Source organism: Danio aesculapii, chromosome 13 (assembly GCF_903798145.1).
Source record: "Danio aesculapii chromosome 13, fDanAes4.1, whole genome shotgun sequence".
Lineage (NCBI taxonomy): Eukaryota > Metazoa > Chordata > Actinopteri > Cypriniformes > Danionidae > Danio > Danio aesculapii.
In genome coordinates, this window is record NC_079447.1 from 25,922,280 (window position 1) to 25,944,601 (window position 22,322).

Here is a 22,322-nt window from a genome sequence, read left to right on the forward strand (position 1 = left end):
TAATTAGAGAAAAAAAATCATAAATTGGTATTGGAATTGGCTTATTTATATTTATATAAAAAAATCAAAATCAGTGCATAACTACTCTAAATCTTTTGTTTGTACAACTGCATCAAAAAGATGAGGCTTTGGTTCCTCTCCCAGAGCAAATGCTTGCAAGAACTACATTCCAAGCCAGTGAGGGAAGACCGAAACAGTCCCGAAAAGCAGGATAAAGAAGAACAGGGATGATTCTCAACAGTATTGGGACCCCGCACAACCTCCTCCTCCAGAGTACCAGGAGACTAATGGCCAACAGGAAGGACATGACGACTGTCCACATACATTAAGAGCTGTCAGCGTCGACCCCCTGCACCTCCTTGGAGAACTACTCAACTCCACACGAGGACACAGGCAGCTGTACACTTGTAAGTTTCCTTCAATGCACTTGGAGCAGTTTGAATAAGTCGACTTCAAAGGCTCAAACCTCAAAATGCCATGCATCGGCATCTGAGTTAAATGTTGCTTTGGCAGATTGAACACAAGGTTTAGATGACAAAAAAATTACAGTCAACATTATTAATTATCTAACGACATTATTTAAGACTTTGTACAATTTGAATCAATAAAAACACAGCCTGATGAAAGATGGATGGACTCTATTTTGAGGGTTCAAATTGTAAAAAAAGAAATCAATCAAGCATGTCCAGTTCATTAAAATTATGAATTAAGTTTAATAACTACATTCATTAACAAAAATCTTTAGAAACCCTATAATATAATTGTTCCAACGTTTCAAACACATTTTTGTGAAATAAAAAAAATGTCAAAACAATGGTGAAATAATCTTCAATAATTCACCATAATGAAACATCATACTTATTCTGACTTGTGCTACTTTTACTAATGTAAATATACTTTTATATATTTATAAATATATAAAAGATCAAGTCGGGGCAGCACGGTGGCGCAGTGGGCAGCATGATCACCTCACAGCAAGAAGATCACTGGTTCAAGCCTCGGCTGGGTCAGCTGGCATTTCTGTGTGGAGTTCGCATGTTCTCTCCGTGTTCTTGTGGGATACCTCCAGGTGCTCCGGTTTCCCCCACAGTGCAAAGGTGCGCTATAAATGAATTGAATAAGCTAAATTGCCCATAGTGTGTGAGTGTGTGTGAATGCAAGAGTGTATGGGTGTTTCCCAGTGTTAGGTTGGGGCTGGAAGGACATCTGCTGTGGAAAATATATGCTGGATAAGTTGGCGGTTCATTCCGCTGTGGAAAACCCTGATTAATAAAAGCACTAAGCCGAAAAGGAATAAATGAATGAAAAATCAAGTGATCAAATTAAAATTTTAAATATTTTTAAAGGGCGGCATGGTGGCTCAGTGGTTAGCACTGTCGCCTTACAGCAAGAAAGTCACTGGTTCGAGTCCCAGTTGGATCAGTTGTCATTTCTGTGTGGAGTTTGCATGTTCTCCCTGTTTTTGTGTTGGTTTCCTCTGGGTGCTCTGGTTTCCCCCACAGTCCAAAGACATGTGGTACAGGTGAATTGAATAAGCTAAATTGTCTGTAATATACTGTCTGTAATGTTTCTCAGTAGGTTATGGCTCGAAGTACATCCACTGCGCAAAACATATGCCGGAGTAGTTGTAAGGGAAAAAGCCAAATAAATAATAATTTATTTATAAATATTCAAATGTTCTATCTGTCAAATTGGTAAATCTTTATCCCAAAACCCAATGGTTTTTTAAGTTTTATAATTACATGTATTTAATATTTTGGGTGATTTAATGCTTCATCAAATGATTCTTGTTCATGAACAAGAATATTTGGTATATAAACTAGTGTCAGAGAATGACATTTTATTGGGTGTCTAATGTAAATCTTGGTTAAAATTATAATAGCCATTATTTTTAAATGAACTGAATTATATTTATTCCTTTGCTCAGAAACAAACACTAAACTTGTATTGCTTTGATGATTAAACAGGGGAGTTTAATCATTAAAGCAATCCGAGTTTAGTATTTTATCGTTGACCCATTACACATATACTTATATTGTAACAAAGGATTTATACTTTTAAGAAATGTTATGTTTTTAAAGAATGCAGAAAAAAAAATCCCAAATTCCACCAAAAAATGAAGCAATAAAAAAGTTCTTGAGAAATATAATAATATTTTACATTATTACTTTTTTTTAATAAAATGTATATGCAGCTTTGATAAGCATGTTACTACTTTCTAAAATATTTCTAAAAACTAAAGTTTTTGCATGATAGTGGATTTAAAAATATTTTAAAAATCTTTAAATATTTTCCAGCATTCTGAATATCTAATACCCTCAAACCTCCCTTGAGTTTAGCTAATTAGTCATGATGTTATTGTGCCCTGGAAGTTAAATCGAAAGCAGTTTTCTTTGCAGACAAAACAGCGCCTGCTTAATCACTGAGTGACTGGACAGTGAGACAGCAGGACAGATGCCTGAGGTTTGGGACGCAGCCGCAGCTGTGGAGAATCTGTCAGTCACACACAAAGAGTTAGACATAACAGCTTAGCTCAGAGTAAGACCTCTGTAATCCCAATCAACAGGAAGGCAGCATCTGTTGTCAATTAAATCTAATTGACGAAATTAAAGCCCTTCCGTCGTCAAGACAAACAGTAACTGGAGAATTTCTCCCTCCTACAGAAGCTGAAGTTTGAGGATGAAGATATCTGTCGCTGTTTATAGTGAACTCTACTATTTGCACAGTCTGATCTCACGAGGAAACGTAACTATTTTACGTTTTGTCGCTTTACTGGCCAATTCGTGTGAATTCAGTCGAAAGATAATGAATGATTTTAAAAGGAGGCGTGGCACCAAATCCCACCCCTAAACCCAACCACCATTGTGAGATAAGCAAATCATACTAAACTGTATGAGCGAGACCTTACATCTTCTTACAAATTAGCCAATCAAAATGTTACGAATTGCTGTGAGATAGCATTGATTTGCATCATTGGTAAATATGGGTAAAGAAGGCTGTAAAAAAGTCTTTATTGTTAAACTTTGAGCTTTTACTGAAAAAAAAAAAAAAAAAAAAAAAACTGAAGATGACTGAGTTTGTGATGTTGATGACTTTATTCTTGAAACCCTTTCAAACTATTTGTGGTGATCTATGTGATGTCAGACTGTATTTTTGAAGATTTTCTCTATGGAGCTAAATTAGTGTCAGAAATAACTGGCACAAAAACATGATTTCAGATTGCGCAATTAACAGGTTATAATTGGTTGAACAGTGAGCGCACATCTGATTGGCTAAAGGGTCTGAGTATCCTGCATGAGAGTAGTGCGCTGCCAGGAAAGTCTCAACAAACACAAAAATCCAGGGTGATTCACATGCAAAGACGCATTCAACTCACCCATTTTAAACATAAAAATCTTTATGTACACTATTGAGCATTTGTAAATTGATAATTTATGGCTTTGTATTTTTCTGTGCATGTAAATTTGGCTGCGCATGTGTACATTGTGTTTTTTACGTGAATTATTATTGATACTAATCAAGCTCCATATTTCTGACCAAGGACACAACTAACTTCTGAAAATACAGCTGTGATTCTTTAGGATTTTTTGGTCACTCAAATCATTCTCCTAACAGTGTGTTTGGAAAAATAAGGGATTAGTGGATAAGTAACTTATCCACTGAAAAAGTACAGTAAGGGATTACTCTTAACTTTAGATTTAATTATAGTTAGTTATGTTGCACTTGCCCTAAATGCTGTAAATAAATTCAATAGCTATGTATATATAAATTCAGAGAAACTGAATAATAGTATTTATTTTGTTATACAAATATTTTTTGCAGGATAGTTTTATTTTTCATCCAAAGAAGGTTCCATTTATCTGTAAATGCAGTCAGAAAATGATCAATGACAATATACGTTATAAATTCAGAGAAGGAGTGATTGTTTTTTTATTATTCAGATATTTTGTACAATATTTATAATAAAAGAAGGTTACATTTGTCAAATAATTACACATGCTTAAGAAACTATAAACTGAGTTCGAATTTAGTCAATGACAATATAGTGTCTTTGCTTTAAAACATGTCATGTTTTTATGCATATAGTATTTATATTGTAGAATAATAATATATCTATACTTGCTTAGGATAGTATTTATAACTTTCTTTATTCAATTGAACACAACATGCAGAATATATTTTGATGAAAGCTGGAAACCTGTAACACAATGATAATACAATGGAAGTTAATGGTTACAGGTTTCCAGCTTTCTTCAAAATATCTTCTTTTGTGTTGTGTTCACTTGGTTTGGACCGAGTGAAAGGCAAGTAAACAATGACAGAGTTGTCATTATTTGGTGAACTATCATTTTAAATACTGTTATGTTTATTATTAAAATGCTTACGTTTAATCAAGATAAAAGGCCATGCTTGACTCAAATTTAAAGACTTAAAATTTAAATTTTATTATCTTTATTATTTATTATATTATACTGTCTGTGCATTCAGATGTATAGGCATTTTAATAAGCATATCTTTTCTAATTATTTCACAATAATTAGAAAAGTGATGTAATTAGTATTTCACTTCTGTTTTAAAGTAATTTACCCAACACTGCAGATGCTGCAAATAGAAAATAATAATAATCTCATAACATATTATATCATATTTACACCCTTTTGAAACAAAGGTTCAAAATAAAATAAAATTAAATTCAATAGGAACATATAGTAAGTATTTTTTTGTGCTCATTTAAATTCATAGGGATGTCAATAACTAATATCCATATCTAACAAAATTATTTGTTTTCTGGTAAAGCTGTGCTGTTCCTGAAATAGGTTTTTTAAATTCTCAGCGAGAGCAAGTTTACATATATCTTTTGGATCAATAGGTTAAACAATAAAAAGTTTTTTCCACAGCCTTTCTTTGCTCATATTTCCCAAAGATGCAAAATTAGTGGAGGGAACTGTACATACGGTACCGATACAGGTACAGTACAAAAAGGGAAAGTACAGTACAGTACAAAAAGGGAAAAACCTAAAAACACTAAATAAAATGTAGGCCTATACTGTAAATGCTGGATGGCAAAACAGAAGGATTGGCTTTTCAGTTGTTGTTTTTTTTTTTTGAGGTGTAGAAAAAAGTAAAAATGACATGGAGTTTAAATTCATAACAAAAAGAACACAGCACTATGGAAACATGCTGTTTTGCTCATCATTACTTATGTTTGGTGATTAGTACAGAAACCCCTCCAAGGGCTTTATATGCTGTCTCTGTCATTATAATGCTTGTGTGGTTTAAAACAAATTTCCCACAGGAGCTCTAAAGATATCGCACTTTCCATCATCAAAGACACAAGTCAAACAACTGATTCACTTAGCGACCAAGCTAGACTATGATAACAAGAAGAGCATAATGACATGTAAAGCACTCGTGGCTTCTTCTACAATGACAAGCTGAGGACAAACTTCCCCGAAAGTCAAAATAAATCCTAAATAATTAATAATAATAATAATAACAACAATAATAAAACACATTCCTAATATGATCCTCACAGTATATATTATATATCATATATCAATCAGATCAGTAAAAAGAATTATATCAATTTATGACAGCTTAGATTTTTTTCCCTATTTGACTGTTTTTGCAGATCATTTTGTCAAATCTGTGCACTTTCCTTGAAATCTGCTCTTTTTTGGAGGAGAGAATATCCCTCCATATTCATATTTGATCTTTTAATCACGATTTACTGTAATGCTGAAGCGCAATCCTATGGAGTGAAAATATGTCATTTATATGTGATCATTTCAATATGAAATGCAGCATAATGACTGCTGTTGCTGGTGGTGATTATGTAACTTTGGAGCAGATGCTGAGTCGTTGACGGCTTCCATGAAAAAGTTCCTCTTCCTCTTAAGTGATTTCCCCCTATAAAGCTGCATTAATTGTCATGCAGAGCTTTAAATCCAGTTTCCCCATAGATGACATCAGTTGCTTTCTGTCCATTTAATAATGTAAATTCTGTAATTTGCACTTAAACTTTGATGAAATGCATAATCTGGTGTCCTTAAACAGCACCGGCTCGTAAGGACAGGTCTATGGATGAAGCATTATGCACAGATGTGGAGTTACACCAAAGAAAGATAACTAAAGCGAATGCAATAACTGATTCATGTATTGCTGATTCATGTAAAGTTGCTTTAGTTTAGCTGGTCAAATGCTGGTCCAGTGCTTTTTTAATGAATGACATAATTCAGGGACAGACATACAAGAATATATATATATATATATATATATAGAAAATAAAAAATAAATAAATACATATAGTTACACGTAAAGAGAGACAAATAGATAGAGAAAATAAAAATAAATGAATAAATAGCAGATAAATACAGAGAGACAGACAGACAGATAGACAGACAGACATATTCGATAACAGCTTATGAACACGAATGAATGAATGAATGAATGAATGAATGAATGAATGAATGAATATGCAGACAGACACATTGATCGAGCAAAAACTAAATAAATAAAATGGACGAATGAATGAATGAATGAATAAACAAATAAAAGAATGAATGAACGAACTAACAAATGAATCAATGAATGAATGAACTAATGAATGAATGAATGAACAAACTAACAACTGAAAGAATGAATAAATAAATGAATGAACGAACGAATGAATAACAAACAAACAAATAAACAAACAAATAAATGTATGAACGAATAAATAAACAAAAAATTAAAGAATGAGTGAGTGAATGAATATATGAACAAACGAATGAATGAATGAACAAACAAATTAATGAATTAATGAACGAACAAATAAATGAACGAATGAACAAACGAATAAATGTATAAACGAATGAATGATCAAATGAATGAACAAATGAACGAATTAATGAATAAATGAATGAACAAACAAACAAATAAAAAGTACAAACAAATAAATGAATGAAAGAAAGAATGAATGAACAAATGAATGAATGATCAAATGGACAAAACAAAGGACTGAACAATCGAATGAATGAATGAACGAACAAATAAATAAATGAACGACTGAATGAACAAATGAATGAACGCACAAACAAATGAATGAACAAAGGAATAAATGAATGAACAAACAAACAATGAATGAACGAATAAATGAATGAACGAACAAACAAACGAATGAATGAACCAACTAACAAATTAATAAACGAATGAACAAATCAATAAAAGAATGAATGAACGAACGAATGAATAAATAAACAAACAAACGAATTAATGATTGAACAAATGAATGAACAAACGAATGAATGAATGAACGATAAAATAAATATACAGACACACACATTGACAGACGGACAGATGGACATACAGATAGATAGATAGATAGATAGATAGATAGATAGATAGATAGATAGATAGATAGATAGATAGATAGATAGATAGATAGATAGATAGATAGATAGATCCAATCTAGACAGACAGAGCAATCAGGGTAAACACTTTACTTGAATGGGTGTTCATAAGAATGTTAAAAAACATGGGAGTTTATGCATGAGAGTTTATGCATGTTTATGATAACTGTTATTAAGTGCTATTCACTCAGTTTTGACATTTTTAAATGCAAAGATGACATTGTTTGTCACAACCTCTTTGTAATGACAACTTGAGATTTCCAAGACAACATTGTTCGTCATAAATCTGTCATAAACATGACTAGAGTGACTTAACTAGAGTGGCACAAGCTGAAAAAATAAATAAATGAAGATCAAAGACAGACAGACAGACAAAGAGACAGACAAAGAGACAGACGGACGGACGGACGGACGGACAGATAGATAGATAGATAAAGCTAAGGACATTGTCATATTACTGAATGTTAACACATTTCAGTGACATCAGGGAGTTTATATGATTGGCTCACGAGGTGCATTTGACCCAGTTCGACTGCTTTACCTTTTCCCCCAATGTTACAGAGACAGAGTTCATCATCTCCTTCTCTGCAGGGGAATCTGTGATGGAGAGGGGCTGAAGTGTGGACTGTAAAAACATGAGGAGTTGTGCTCAAGTGCTTCAGGTGCAGCGTTTGAGAGCGGACACTCAGCAGCGCTAATAAAGGACACGACTTACATGCCAACAACAGCAGTCAAACACAGCTGAGATACTGAGACCAATTAGTCCAGGATTCAATTAAAGCCAATTCACAAGCCCCGCACTGCTGCACTACACCAATCACACTGACACAGTGCTGCTAATGGCTCCTTGCATGATAAAACATTCATAGTTACCTAAGAGTCTTTAATAACAGGAATTTTCGAGCCTACACAGAAAATGTTCTGACACACGAGCAAACTAGCTGAATTTTTCTAAACCAGGTCAACAGAGATATAAGACGCAATGTTCTCTACCTGCTTATGTAAAAATGGTGAGTGCTGAAAACATAAGCGTTAGATTGTAAGGCACGCAGTGGTCAAATTGCATTCTTTTTGAGCTGAAACATCTCTCACACAGACACATATATAGTTGAAGAAACAGGCTGGGATAAGCATATTTGATGACAGTCGCAGAGTTCTTATCAAATCCCTGACTTTTAAATCTATGCTGGATCAAGCAGGATTGACCTGAACTGTAGCAACTGGGGTCCAGACTCACAGAAAAAAAGCAGTGCTCGTCCATGCTTGTTATGTAAGCACACAAATATTATATAATTCAGACTTGTATAAATGATGCCTTCTAATCCTATACATCATTAAATAGATCTCAGGAGATAAGGCTTTTTAAGAACAATGCACAAATGTACACTATAAGACATTACGTAGTGAACAGATGTTGCTTAAAGTGGAAAAGTAGAAGGGGAAATGACTGTGCACAATTTTAGTACTTGTGCTTTTTCCTCCCAACAGCCTGGTCTTGTTGTTTATATGTACGGTATGTAACATTTACTGCTACAACACATATTTTTTTGTATACTTTGACTGAAGCCGAAATATTTTAATTTCGACGTACTGCAGCATGTGAAATGTAAACATTCTTATGTATTCACACACATTTCTTCAACTAAAATTTTAATAAAAATAAAATTAAAACCAATCAAAATAAAAACTACAAAAGTTTCTCAATAATACTAAAATAACACTGCAAATTAATGTTAGATTATGCTTTAAGTCTATGAAATTGAAGGCACAATATGTATTTTTTTTATATCTGCGCATATTTGCAACAAACCAAGGTGTTTTTCCAAGTCTAAGTGAAATCAAAGTTTACAATGTTTATTTTGCTAGCACACAATGTTATTCTTTTCTTGAACAATTAAACCATGAAAGTTAAAGGTGTAGTAGGTGATCTGCCAAAATGCTAACCGTTAGCATAATAACCTTGAAAACACATTCCCTCTCCTGCCGTAAAAAGCTACGCCTCCTGAAATCATGAACGTGCACCTTAAAGATGACAGTAGACATCCCACTAGATCATGTCATTCACCAGTTAGAAAACTTTATAGCACTTTATAATGCTACAATTCAGAATGAAAAACTGTATTATATCTAGCACGTTTTCAGTTGTGTAGCAAGCAAAACTAGTCATAATATGCAATGCAAGGATCACTGGTCTCACTTTGTCCTAAAGTGACTACTGTAAGCTTAGTGGTTGGCCAGCAGCATGTCGGAATTACACTTATTACTAAGCCGAACTTACATGCTATTTCAGACTGAATATTCTAAGTAGCATGATAAACAGTATAGGGAGCACGTCACAGGTTGTCATTGATCCAATGTGAATATAAAACCAACTTCCCGCTTCAGTAAAGCGGGCTAGGCCGAATAGCGCTATTTACTTATGTTTTGTTGTTAAACAAAAAAAAATTCTTATTATCGGTGCTGTAAAAGGCCTTGTGAACACAACAATCTTTTGCCGGAAGATTTCAGTTGCTTAACAGATCCGAACAAGGGTGCAGAGATGTACAAATCTACATTTGTTGACAGACAGTTTGCGCTACTTATCAGAATTATGGGAATTATTGGCTGACACATTTTAATTGGATAAAGATTTTTTTATCTTATGCCTTACCCAGAATATAAAAATACATATAAATACTTTAAGATCATTTACTTTAATCATTACTATTGGAATGTAAAGAGACTTTCAACCAGCACAAAAAAAATTTTTCTGAAGAGAATCACCTCCTGCACCTTAAATTCACTGACAGAAAAAAGTCTGTTTTGGTAATCTTCAATCAATCTTCAAATCTGACCATTTGCTTCCGTGTTTGGAGTGGCAGTCCTTCTCTGGTGATGTCAGTTTGACAGCTTCAGCCACTATTATTTATTATTATTACCCACAATATTATTAACAACTCCTCTCTTACAGTTAGTTTTCTAAGAGCAAATAACATGCAAAAGAAAGCCCTGCCTACTACTTAATATTCTATTTTATTTGGAAGTACATCAACATACATACATTCATAAAAGTCTCAGCAACTTTTTTTTTTTTTCATACAAAAATATTTTCAAAATAATTATTTTTAATAAAGTCCAAAAAAAGTTCACAAAAATTCAAAAAATAAATAAATGAAACAATTAAACCGATTGAAAAATCAATAAACTAAACAAAGAAACAAACTGAGTTCAAACCATGACTTAACCAAAAACAGAACTCCAAGTCTCAGCAACTTCCGCTTCATGCAGACTTTACTGATGACATGACTGAGTGTGGAATCATGGGAGTTGTGATCATCGGGACCCTGCACAGATCATGTTCATGGATGAGCTAAAGTATTTAAAATGTATTATCATGTTAATGAGTCAGGGTGAAAGCTGTTTAAGGCAAATTAGATGGCAGTAACTGCTTCTGGTTCTTCTGATAGTGATAGTGGGAGAAGAAGCAGGTTTTGTCATACTAAATACAGTTTAAAGTTAATAATGTTATTATGCGGTCTGGTTTAACACACAACATATTAAAATGGTTTTATTGTTTTCCCTGTTATCTATAAAAGTAAACCTGAAATAAATGATGTATGATGTCATTAGAACAGTGACAAAGTTTAGGTAAAATGTAATCTTTCTCTGAAATTTGAACATTCTTTTAAATATTTGAGATGATGTAAGAACATAAGTCAGCAACATACACTCACCGGCCACATTATTAGGTACACCTTACCGAGTTGGACCCGCTTTTGCCTTCAGAAATGCCTTAATCCTTCATGGCATAGATTCAACAAGGTACTGAAAATATACCTCAGAGATTCTGGTCCATATTGACATGATAGCATCACGCAGTTGCTGGAGATTCGTCGGCTGCACATCTCCCGTTCCATCGCAAAGGTGCTCTATTGGATTGACATCTGGTGACTGTGGAGGCCATTTGAGTACAGTAAACTCATTGTCATGTTTTATTTGATTTTTTTTATTTTATTTTATGTGAAACCAGTCTGAGATGATTTACGCTTTATGATATGGCGCGTTATCCTGCTGGAAGTAGCCATCAGAAGATAGGTACACTGTGGTTATAAATAGATTGACATTTTCCTCTGACCTCTGGCATCAACAAGGCATTTGTGCCCACAGAACTGTTGCTCACAGGATATTTTCTCTTTTCGGACCATTCTCTGTATACCCTAGAGATGGTTGTGTATGAAAATCCCAATCGATCAGCAGTTTCTGAAATAATCAGACCAGCCTGTCTGGCACCAACAACCATGCCACGTTCAAAGACACTTTTTTTCACTCACGTTTCTTCCACATTCTGATGCTCGGTTTGAACAGCAGCAAATCATCTTGACCATGTCTACATGCCTAAATGCATTGAGTTGCTGCCATGTGATTGGCTGATTAGAAATTTGTGTCAACAAGCAGTTGGACAGGTATACCTAATAAAGTGGCCAGTGAGTGTATATATTGTAACACTGTTTCAGTGGGGTTTTTTGTGTGTATATATTATCTTCATATTAAAATATTTCATTCTGAATGACAATGGTCTGCAAGTTTCAATTAGATAATTGTATTTTATCACTGAAATATCCATTGATGCACACATCCCTCAACTTATTCTAATGTTGTTGCAATACAAATAATACACAGACAGATCAACCACAAAAAAAAGAGAAAGAAAAGTCTATACCACAGCATCCATTAGACAAATGTATATGCATTATCACAAATAATGGCAAAGATGCCACTGCACGTCAACAAAACCAACAAAGAAGCTGCTCTTTCAGCTGGTAGTTCTCTGAACTTCTCAAATGTTATTATCTGCATGCTTTGCCATTTACACAAGCGTGATGCATAATCTAACCCATTATTTTGTGACGTCACCCTGAGTTTAGTGGTCAGATGGGAGATGACAATGGCCCGATCCCACCAACCTCTGCCACTAATCCTTCTATAGAAGACAGCTGATTCTGAGGCATATATTATCCATGAATGGCACAGGAAGGGTTTTAATGCATTAGAATAGTCACTAAAGATAATGTGACACTTTTATGCGCACTAGTATATGAAAGGCATTAACATTTTCCCTCTCAATCCATCTCTTTTTGTACCTCCATTCTGCTGTTTCTGTGTTTGTATGTGCAGGGTGTTTGGGGACAGCATGTGTCCATCTGCTAAGCTCCTCAAATCCTGTCCTAATCTGTTGCACGATGATACGCGCAGGAAGCCTGAAAATATAATATTCAATATATTTTGCCTATTATTAAAATATGGCTGTCCTTATGCCACGGAGTGCACAATTTTAAGAAAAAGCTTTAAAAATAAACATGTGGGTTTAGGAGGCGAAATAGATGTGCATTTGCTGAAGTCGAGACAAATTTCCATCAAGCTTCCAAGAAATGTGAATCAGTCTAGTGCTGTCTCCATTATGGCAGTTAGAATGCTTGACGCTGCTCCTTTAAAAGTAGTTCCTGCAAACACATGTGGTTGCATTTAGCAGTTTTTTTTTGCTACAAGTGTTTAAAAAGCTGGGTGGCACATTACCTAATGTATAATGAACAAGTAATGAAAATTATTAAAGAAATTCACTTTTTTCTACATATTTCTACATTTATTTCCCTACTTTATAGCAGTAATAAAAGCATGCAGTTGTTTTAAAACAATAATGCCAGAAAACACAAACACTGAAAATGTGTACCCACACTACATTCCAAAAGTATAAATGTAAATGGACATTTTTTGAATTGGAAACAACATTTTGTGAATTACACCATTGTCATTATTTTTGGACCACAACACTGGAACCGAATGCTATAACTACATTGCTAGAATGGTCATAACAGTCATTCTCACTATCCATATAAGACTATTCATTCATTCATTAATTTTTCTTCGGCTTAGTCCATTTATTCATCAGGGGTTGCCACAGTGGAATAAACCACCAACTTATTCAGTATATGTTTTACACATCGGATGCCCTTCTAGCTGCAACCCAGTACTGGGAAACATCCATACAAAAAAATTCACACACATATACTACTGCCAATTTTGTTTATTAATTTTAATTATACCACATGTCTTTGGACTGTGTGGCAAACTGGAGCACCAGGAGGAAATCCACACAAGTACAGAGAGAACATGCAAACTCCAGACAGAAATGCCAACTGACACAGCTGGGACTCGAACCAACTAACCACTGAGCAACCGTGTCGCCCCCTATATTTACATTCAAAGATTTTATTGAGATTTTAGAATTATGCTTTGAATGTCTGTCATCATACCTTATGAAGTCACTCCCCTTAAAAACATTATTTTTGTAATATAGCTTATGACTGTGTACAAGTTACTAGACCACAAAGGTGTCTCCGTGAAGTACAATACCACATTGAAATTGTTGTTTCCAAAAGTTTAAAAGATGTGTGTCTGAAATCACATGCTTCCATACTATATAGTATGCTAAAAACAGTATGCGAGCTGAAGAGTAGGTCCAAATTGGTAGAATAAAAAAAACAGCATGCAAGAAGTACCCTGATGACCTACTACTTCCAATGAGTTCTGAAGAGCACATCTGACGGATGCTACGCTATCCCATGATGCTTCCAGTCATACGAAACTGACGCTGCTAGGTCACATGATCATGACAAAATGGCAGATGTAGTACATCCGAGTTCCATCAAAGAGCTTAGGATGGCCAAGAGGCGACGCTCAATAGAACGTTCCATTGCAACAGCAGCACCCAGCAGCAGCCCCGGATTCCGCCATTTTGGAGTGAAAGCAATCGGCTGTCCATTGGATCTTATTGCTGTCGCGATGGCAAGCAGCTGCTAGAGTGTCACCTCTTGATGATTCTATGCTCTTTGGTCGAGTAGGAAATTCAAATGTAGTACCTTCTGAATAGTAGGCAATTTTGGACGCAGCCTATGTTTTTGCCATCATAAAATTATGTTTTTGCATATTCAAATGCATAGGAAAAACTAGTGGACACTGAAATGTATGTAGTCAAATTGACTGTTACTGCCATTCAAGTTATGAAAACTCTTATTTTTCAATAGACACATTTAACTATTTATTTTCATTAAAACTTTATTAAATTAAATTATTAAATTGCAAAATTTAAAAAGGGTCAAGATCAGTAGTTCTAGTTGCTAATGTTATTTTATTATTACTCTATTTACTATAGTACACTATAGTAGTTTGTTTACAATACTACTATTCCTACAAAGTAATTTTTTGGCTTACTACATTTGGCATATGAACAAAGATGTTAATAGCCACACTGTCAAGCTAGATGAGTCAAGTTTACTCACCCCTTAAATCTTCGCTAATAAGCACAGATAATACAGCAAGTATAAATCTTTCTTCATTCATTCTAGAGCTGCACGATTCTAACTAAAATGAGAATCGTGATTTTTTTTTGCTTAAAATAAAGATCACAATTTTCTCACGATTCTGTAGATGTAAAATAAAGGTTAATATGAGAAGGCTATTATTATTGTTATTTCTCAAACATATGGTAAAAAAAAACTATATTAAGATGTAGATCTACTGTTTAATCTCATGCTCAACACTTTGTGTTCGCTAAGAAAGAAAAAAAGCATATCAAATGCTTGTCGTAGCCTAATCATAACCCACATAGCAAAATATCTCTGGCCCAGCTCTGGCCCACACAATCAGCTTGTGCTTGGCCCACATGCCGCAGTGAATTACGGTACATGACTGGACCAAGTCTGTGCTTCCAGACAAGAGCCAAACATGGACCAAATCTGGGCCAAGTCTTAGCCAAGTTAATAACCCATAACTGAGCCTGAACTGGGCCAGATATGTTGGTGTGTCACGACTGCAATGAAATTGATAAACCCATGAATCATTGCACTTTAGGCGTGCTATGGGCGTGCCTTTCCTCGAAGCGACCTGATAGGTAGAATTTTTATTTTTATTTGAAAATAATATAAATGTGTTTTTTATGGGTCAAGATAGACCAGACTCACATGGCCCATATATCAGTTATTAACATCTGGGCCAAATACTACATTTTACATCTGGCCCAAGTATTGTGTGCCGCCTTAAAGACGGTGCCACCTCTGCCAAACCAGGCCCATGTTTGGCCCACATGCTGTATGCCACTGCCGGATGAATGCCTGCTGTGCCAGATTTATGCCAAATCTGGGCCAGAATTCTTTGCTACCTGGGAACACTTTAATGCCATATGATTATTTAAATGTTGTGCATGCTTTCGGTTTCATTTTCACTGCTAAGTGCGGTTCCCGCGCGGCTCTCAAACAATCACTCTGTTTCACAAACTGAACGTTATTTACAACTTTATTAACTGTTTTTCACAGCCTATGCAGGTTCTGTTCACTGAAGTAGACTTCATTAACAGGCGCGCGCCGGCCCTCTCTGTGGTAACAGCTCACGGTCAGCAGCTCACGTCACGTGTGATATCGCGGCCGCAAATACATCATTACATGAAGACAGAATTGGCATTTTTGGGTGAATTATACCTTATAAATACAGTATGTGACTCTTTCAACATCAATGGTGTCCACGTTACTGAACAAGGTATGTAAAACAATGTAAAGACCTGTGCGGCCGCCTTTTCTTTTCTCCTGAACTTGAAAATATGATTGGCAGAATCGTAGAAAATCTGGATTAAGATCGTCTTTGGGGTCGAATCGAGATCGCAATCTTTTTTCGATTAATTGCGCAGCTCTAATTCATTCATTTTCTTTTCGGCTTAGTTCCTTTAATAATCTGGGGTCGCCACAGCGGAATGAACCACCAATTTATCCAGCATATGTTTTACGCAGTGGATGCCCTTCCAGCTGCAACCCATCTCTGGGAAACATCCATACACACAAATTCACACTCATACACTAAGTACAATTTAGCCTACCCAATTCACCTGTAATGCATGTCTGGACTGAGAAACCAGAGCACCTGGAGGAAACCCACGCGAATGCAGGGAGAACAAACTCCACACAGAAATGCTAACTGACCCAGCCGATGCTCGAACCAGTGACCTTCTTGCTGTGAGGCGACAACACTACATACTGCGCCACTGCATCACCTTTAAATCTTTCTTATTTCATGCATATTTCACTATAAAATGTACAATGTACTTTGAAAGGTTCGGCATCTGGCACACTCTTAAAGGTAAAAAACCTTTTCAAACACACATATTTGTACCTTAATAGGAAAATGTGTACCTCATGGTACCCTAAAGGTACAAAATTGTACATTAAAGTATCAGTGTGAATCTGTTAGATAGAAAATGTAACATCCCAGTGGCAGATTTTGCCTTTATTTTGTATTTTTGTATTAGTTCCAAGCGTTTACTGCAAATGAAGTATACTTCAGCTTTAACAGTTAAAAGTCATCCACCTATAAGTACAAAAGTGTGGTGAAACTGACAATTGTACATGATGTCAAGCAGAAAATATGGGGTGATTGTGCATTCTCAGCAATTTCCATCATCTCAGCAAGCTGAAGAAAATGACAAGTGCAGCAAAGAGGAGAGCTCTTAAATCTTCCCTCATCTGAAGCGCCACACAGCATGAATGACAGCGAGCGAGAGGAGAAGAAACAGAAAGAGAGACAGACAGAGACCTCGATTCCAGCTGGACAGAGACATCTGGATGTGGCTCAGTCTAATTACACAGAGATTGGAGCAGATCAGGCTATGTTGTGGTTGACCTCAATGTATGCAAGGTGTCTGAGAGAAGACCTTATCTTAAAACATGGATGGAAGTAATCAAAGAGTTACACCAAGGAAAGTATTATGACTGCAGCTGGATGAGTCATTTCAAAACATATTGATTGAAAGTGAATCGCAGAGCTAAAATTAGGTCAATGGGGATAAAGTGATTTATAAGGTCATTATTAAATATTTTCAATTGATCCAAAATTTTTTGCATTTTCTGACATATGGAACTGAAACAGTACAATTTTCAAGATTTCAGGTTTATAGATGAGCGATGTAGCGATGTCAGTTGCCTACTAGGTGAAGTCAGAACTATTAGCCCCCCTGAATCATTAGCCCCCCTGTTTATTTTTTCCCCAATTTCTGTTTAACGGAGAGAATTTTTTTTCAACAAATTTCTAAACATAATAGTTTTAATAACTCATCTCTAATAACTGATTTATTTTATCTTTGCCATGATGACAGTAAATAATATTTGACTAGATATTTTTTAAGACACTTCTATACAGCTTAAAGTGACATTTAAAGGCTTAAATAGGTTAAATAGGCAGGTTAGGGTAATTAGGAAAGTTATTGTATAACAATGGTTTGTTCTATAGACTATAGAAAAAAATATATAGCTTAAAGGGGCTAATATTTTGACCTTAAAATGTTTTTTTTTATTAATAACTGCTTTTATTCTAGCCGAAATAAAACAAATACAACAAAATATTATCAGACATACTGTGAAAATGTTCTTGCTCTGTTAAACATCATTTGGGAAATATTTCAAAAAGGCAAAAAAAAAAAAAAAAAAAAAAAAAGCAAAGGGGGGCTAATAATTATGACTTCAACTGTAGAAGAAGCTGTCTGAGGGTTTTCAAAATGGCTGCCAAGAAACTTTGTTCTAGCTTGACCAATGATGCTGCTTTTATGTGTGATCACTTGTTTATTCAAGCAATGAAGGAGTTGTAATGTTGTAAAGATGCATTGAGTAGATAGTGTACATTTTTACACATTAACTAAGCAATGTGTTGACAGTACTTTAATAGTTTCCTATTAATATTATTATTCATGGCGCAATTTCACAATGCCTAAATCATGTAGCTTACCTGCTACAGTGAAAAATAGACACGGAACACAATTGTTAGCAATACCAAAAGAAAAAAAAATGCTATCTATACAGGCAAAACAAACAAGCAAACAAAAAAGTAATTGCATGATGTCTTCTACAGGTTCATAGGAAATACAGCCTCTATACAACATTTTTGTGAAACTACATAAACATATTTAAAGTAACATTTGACTGCAGTTTCTATGAAAAATGAATCCTCCGGGGAAGTATGATGGAAAAAACGTTTGTTCCCTTTCACACTAATGATATTTACAGGGACATATTATGGAAAAATAAACAGCTATTTTCATGCATTTTTTTTGCATAACATCAAATAAATACCACAAAACAACTTAATGGTGTCTAACATCCAAAACAACAACACTATCCAAGCCTGTATGATTGTTCATCGAGAGATTTTAAATACTCTTAGGGGGTCACACACCAAACGAGAAGCCTACCTTATCACGCTCTGTGCACACTGTTAGAGCCATTTGGTGTCTGTGCACAGCAAATAGAAAGCAATGTAAAGATGTGATGCGCTAGGTTGGTGCTTCACATGGAGAAGGTTGTTTGCCAGAAGTTTATGAAACTTATTTTTGCCCTCAAAAAAAAGAATGAAAAATAATTTGGTTTGAAGTATACTGAGGCCATAACGTATTTCAGAATTACAAAAATTTAGGCAGTGTCCTAAATATGCAGCACTGAGCCTGGGCAGCTCTCTTGTGAAAGGGAACTGGACGCAACTAAATCTCATTTATAGGTGCTGTATGTAAGTTTTTGACTTTAGATATTTTCAGATATTTAAGAAACATGCTAAGTAAATATTCTTGCTTATCTGAAAAACAATGCTAAAGTCAGATATTCTGCTTTGAAAATGTGAGTTACGTGCCCGAATGCTGTCTTTGTTTTGGTTATCTTAACCCGCCCAATGCCAGTTTAGCCAATTATATTTCAGCGTGGTTTGGTGGAAAACCACATATTTCATTCAGTCAGGTAGAAAGGCTCTCAAAGCATGCATCCGTGACCAAAATGCGACCTCCGGTGGACAGTAGCAGACTTCGAAGTGAGACGCAGATTCAGAGTTCCATATGGTGTTATTAATTAGCAAATAATATAAATATTACGAACGTAAACATTAGGTGAGCATGTTACATTGTAACCCTGTGTCCTAACAATGTGCTACATGATGAGGTTTGCAGTGATAAGCAATTTGGCTGTTTGCACCAGACGAAACATGGCAACCTGCGTTTGTTTTGATCCTGGAATGCAATACCTAGTTCCACCATTGGGTGTCAAACTAACATACTGCACCTTAAAAGGGACACATGAAAGCCGTGTTTTTGTTTCCACACAAAAAAGGCCATTTACAGCATGGAATATTAAATGATCTGTGATGTATTTTGAGTTAAAATCTCACAGGGAAATTCTGGCGGGTACCTGAGACTTATAATATGTTTTATTAAAAAGCATAACCTCCTTGTGACCTCCTTTTTTAGACCTGATGTTTTAATCCCTTAATCCATTGTGTTTAACATTTCACTGCTTCTTGTTTTCTCACATAATAAAAGAAACACTTACAATGCACCGCACCTTATGTTTAAATCAAGCATGGAGGATTATGTTGATCTAAAGACTCTCTGTGATAATGTCAAGGTATCAATCCATCCATCTCTTCTTCAGACTGATAGGACCCCTGCTCACCTGCATGCATCCCAAAATAAAACCCAATCCCTTTGTCACATGCTGGGTTCCCCCGATCTCTCCAGAAGCATGCTGTTCTCCACAGAGACGCCACATATTTCTGGAAACATACCTATTATGCACAAATCATAAATCATACGGTGGAAGGATCAGGTCAGGCTGCAGGAATGAACACATGAGAGAGAAAGAAAAAGAGGGATTGGAGGAGAAAAAAGAAGGGAAAGACAGGATTGTTGAGTTTAAGACCCAAGTAGGCCAGTGGGACTGAAGAAAGGGCACATGGTAATCCTGGCATTTAATCAGGACGCCACAGAACGTGACCAGAGAGAGAAACCAAATCGCACTCGCACTCGACAAGGCAAAAACAGAGATGGTTTATAATCATAAGCCTCATTATACAGTCTGTTTGATCCAGCGTGCAAATCAGTGCAGGATGAAGCGCTTTGGTTTAGACAACTGCATTTCCCAGAGAGCTGGAGCAGCACACATGGCTTAGGGAATAGCTAACATGACTGAACGTCTTAAATCGAAGCTGACCAACTAGAGCTGCATATTTTATGCAATCATGTATAGGCTGCCGATTTCCTACATTCCTACCAAAATGATGTCACGTAATGTAAAGACTTAATTTAGCAATTTTTTAATAGCTGAGATATTAATCATGACGCATTACACAACTGTACAATGTTGGCAGATCTATACTGACTGCATTTATATATAGTATGTGACTTTGGACCACAAAATCAGTCTTACTGTATGTTGCATGAGTATATTTTTTGGCAACAGATCATGTTACATGAAGGCATTTTGTATTTATTCTACTGTAAATATATCAAAACTAAATTTTATTAGTAATATGGATTCTTAAAAACTTAATCTGAACCATTGAAAAGGTGATTTTCTCATTATTTCGATTATTTAACCTTCACTCATTCATTCATTTTCTTTTCGGCTTAGTCACATTATTTATCTGAGGTCACCACAGTGGAATGAAACATCAACTTATCCAGCATATGTTTTACACAGCAGATGTCCATCCAGTTACAACCCATCACTGGGAAACACCCATACACACTCATTCACTACAGACAATTTAGCTTACCCAATTCACCTATACCACATGTTTTTGGACTTGTGGGGGAAACCGGAGCACCCGGAGGAAACCCACGCGAACACGGGGAGCAAGGATGGGCAGTAAACATGTATTGTAAATACATATTCTAATAATACAAAATAGTATTTTGTCATTTGTATTTGATAGAATAGATGAAAAAGGCTTAATATTTTGTATCAAAATACTTTAGTTTCTGTATTTTAGTATTTCTGTAAGAAGTCTACATTGGTGCTTTCTCAGTTATTTGCCAAGGCTTGAGATCAGACTAGAAAATTGAAGACTATTGAAGTTGATCAATGCTTGGAGTATGGATGGAAATTATGCGTCACATATAAATAAAGTAACAGACAACTAGCAGCCAATGAAGTTTTGTAGGTATCGCCACTGTAGGACTTTGAGTGGTTTGCCTTATTTTCCTGTCATACTTTGACTTGCTACTAATTAATACTTATTATTAAATAATAAAAGTAATATCTACAGATTGGTAAAACTCCCAGCTAAGGTTTTATTGCAGCAAAAACAGATAGCTACATTTTTAAAAAGACATCGTGTTTTATATTGTGTATTAAGAGTACAATAGCAAAAATAAATAAATAAATAAAATGGATTTATGGAAATGACTAAAACTGGAGATTTTAGTTTTCAGGAATCATTATTTTACATTTTCAGTTGTAAAAATTCTGAAACAAGACATTTAAGAGCAAATTTTACAATCAAGAGATACAGTAAAGTACTATATTCCAACTCATTATCTGCATTACATGGTTTTTACAATGATTAAAGAGATCCTCTTCAAGACAGGACTTGCATGAAATTTCTGCAGGAAATTTGTACAACATCTATACTAAAATCAAAGAGAAGCACAAGTTACATTTTTATGAATACCTCCTCATGTACAGTAGAGGTGAATAAGGTGCAGAGAAGCTGACTCGAACTTGCTCAGAGAAAAGCTGTTGTTATCAGTCGTTTACTTTACTAAATCAGTTTAATGGTGAAGGGATTGATCCAATATGCCTATTGATGGAAGGTTTGCAAAGAAATTTCATGCTCCCTTGTAAAGGTATTTTGTAGTATTTTCAGAATATAAAATACAGTATTTTATTTAGATTTTTGATTTTGGCTGCTGTATTTGTAGTTTATTTTGATACATATAAAATTGATGTATTTGGTATTTTATTTTAAAACACATTTTTATGGTATTTTTGCACATCCCTGACAAGCAGAACATGCAAACTCCACACAGAAATGCCAACTGGCCCAGGCTGGGCTCAAACCAATGACCTTCCTCCACTGGGTAACCGTGCTGCCTAT

At 35.2% G+C, this 22,322-nt stretch overlaps 1 protein-coding gene across 1 annotated transcript in view; it reads right to left on the reverse strand.

Moving 5' to 3' along the window:
* The window catches only part of slc24a3 (solute carrier family 24 member 3), a 141,348-nt gene that overhangs the window by 46,685 nt on the left and 72,341 nt on the right, over positions 1–22,322 (reverse strand). The window lies entirely within an intron of this gene.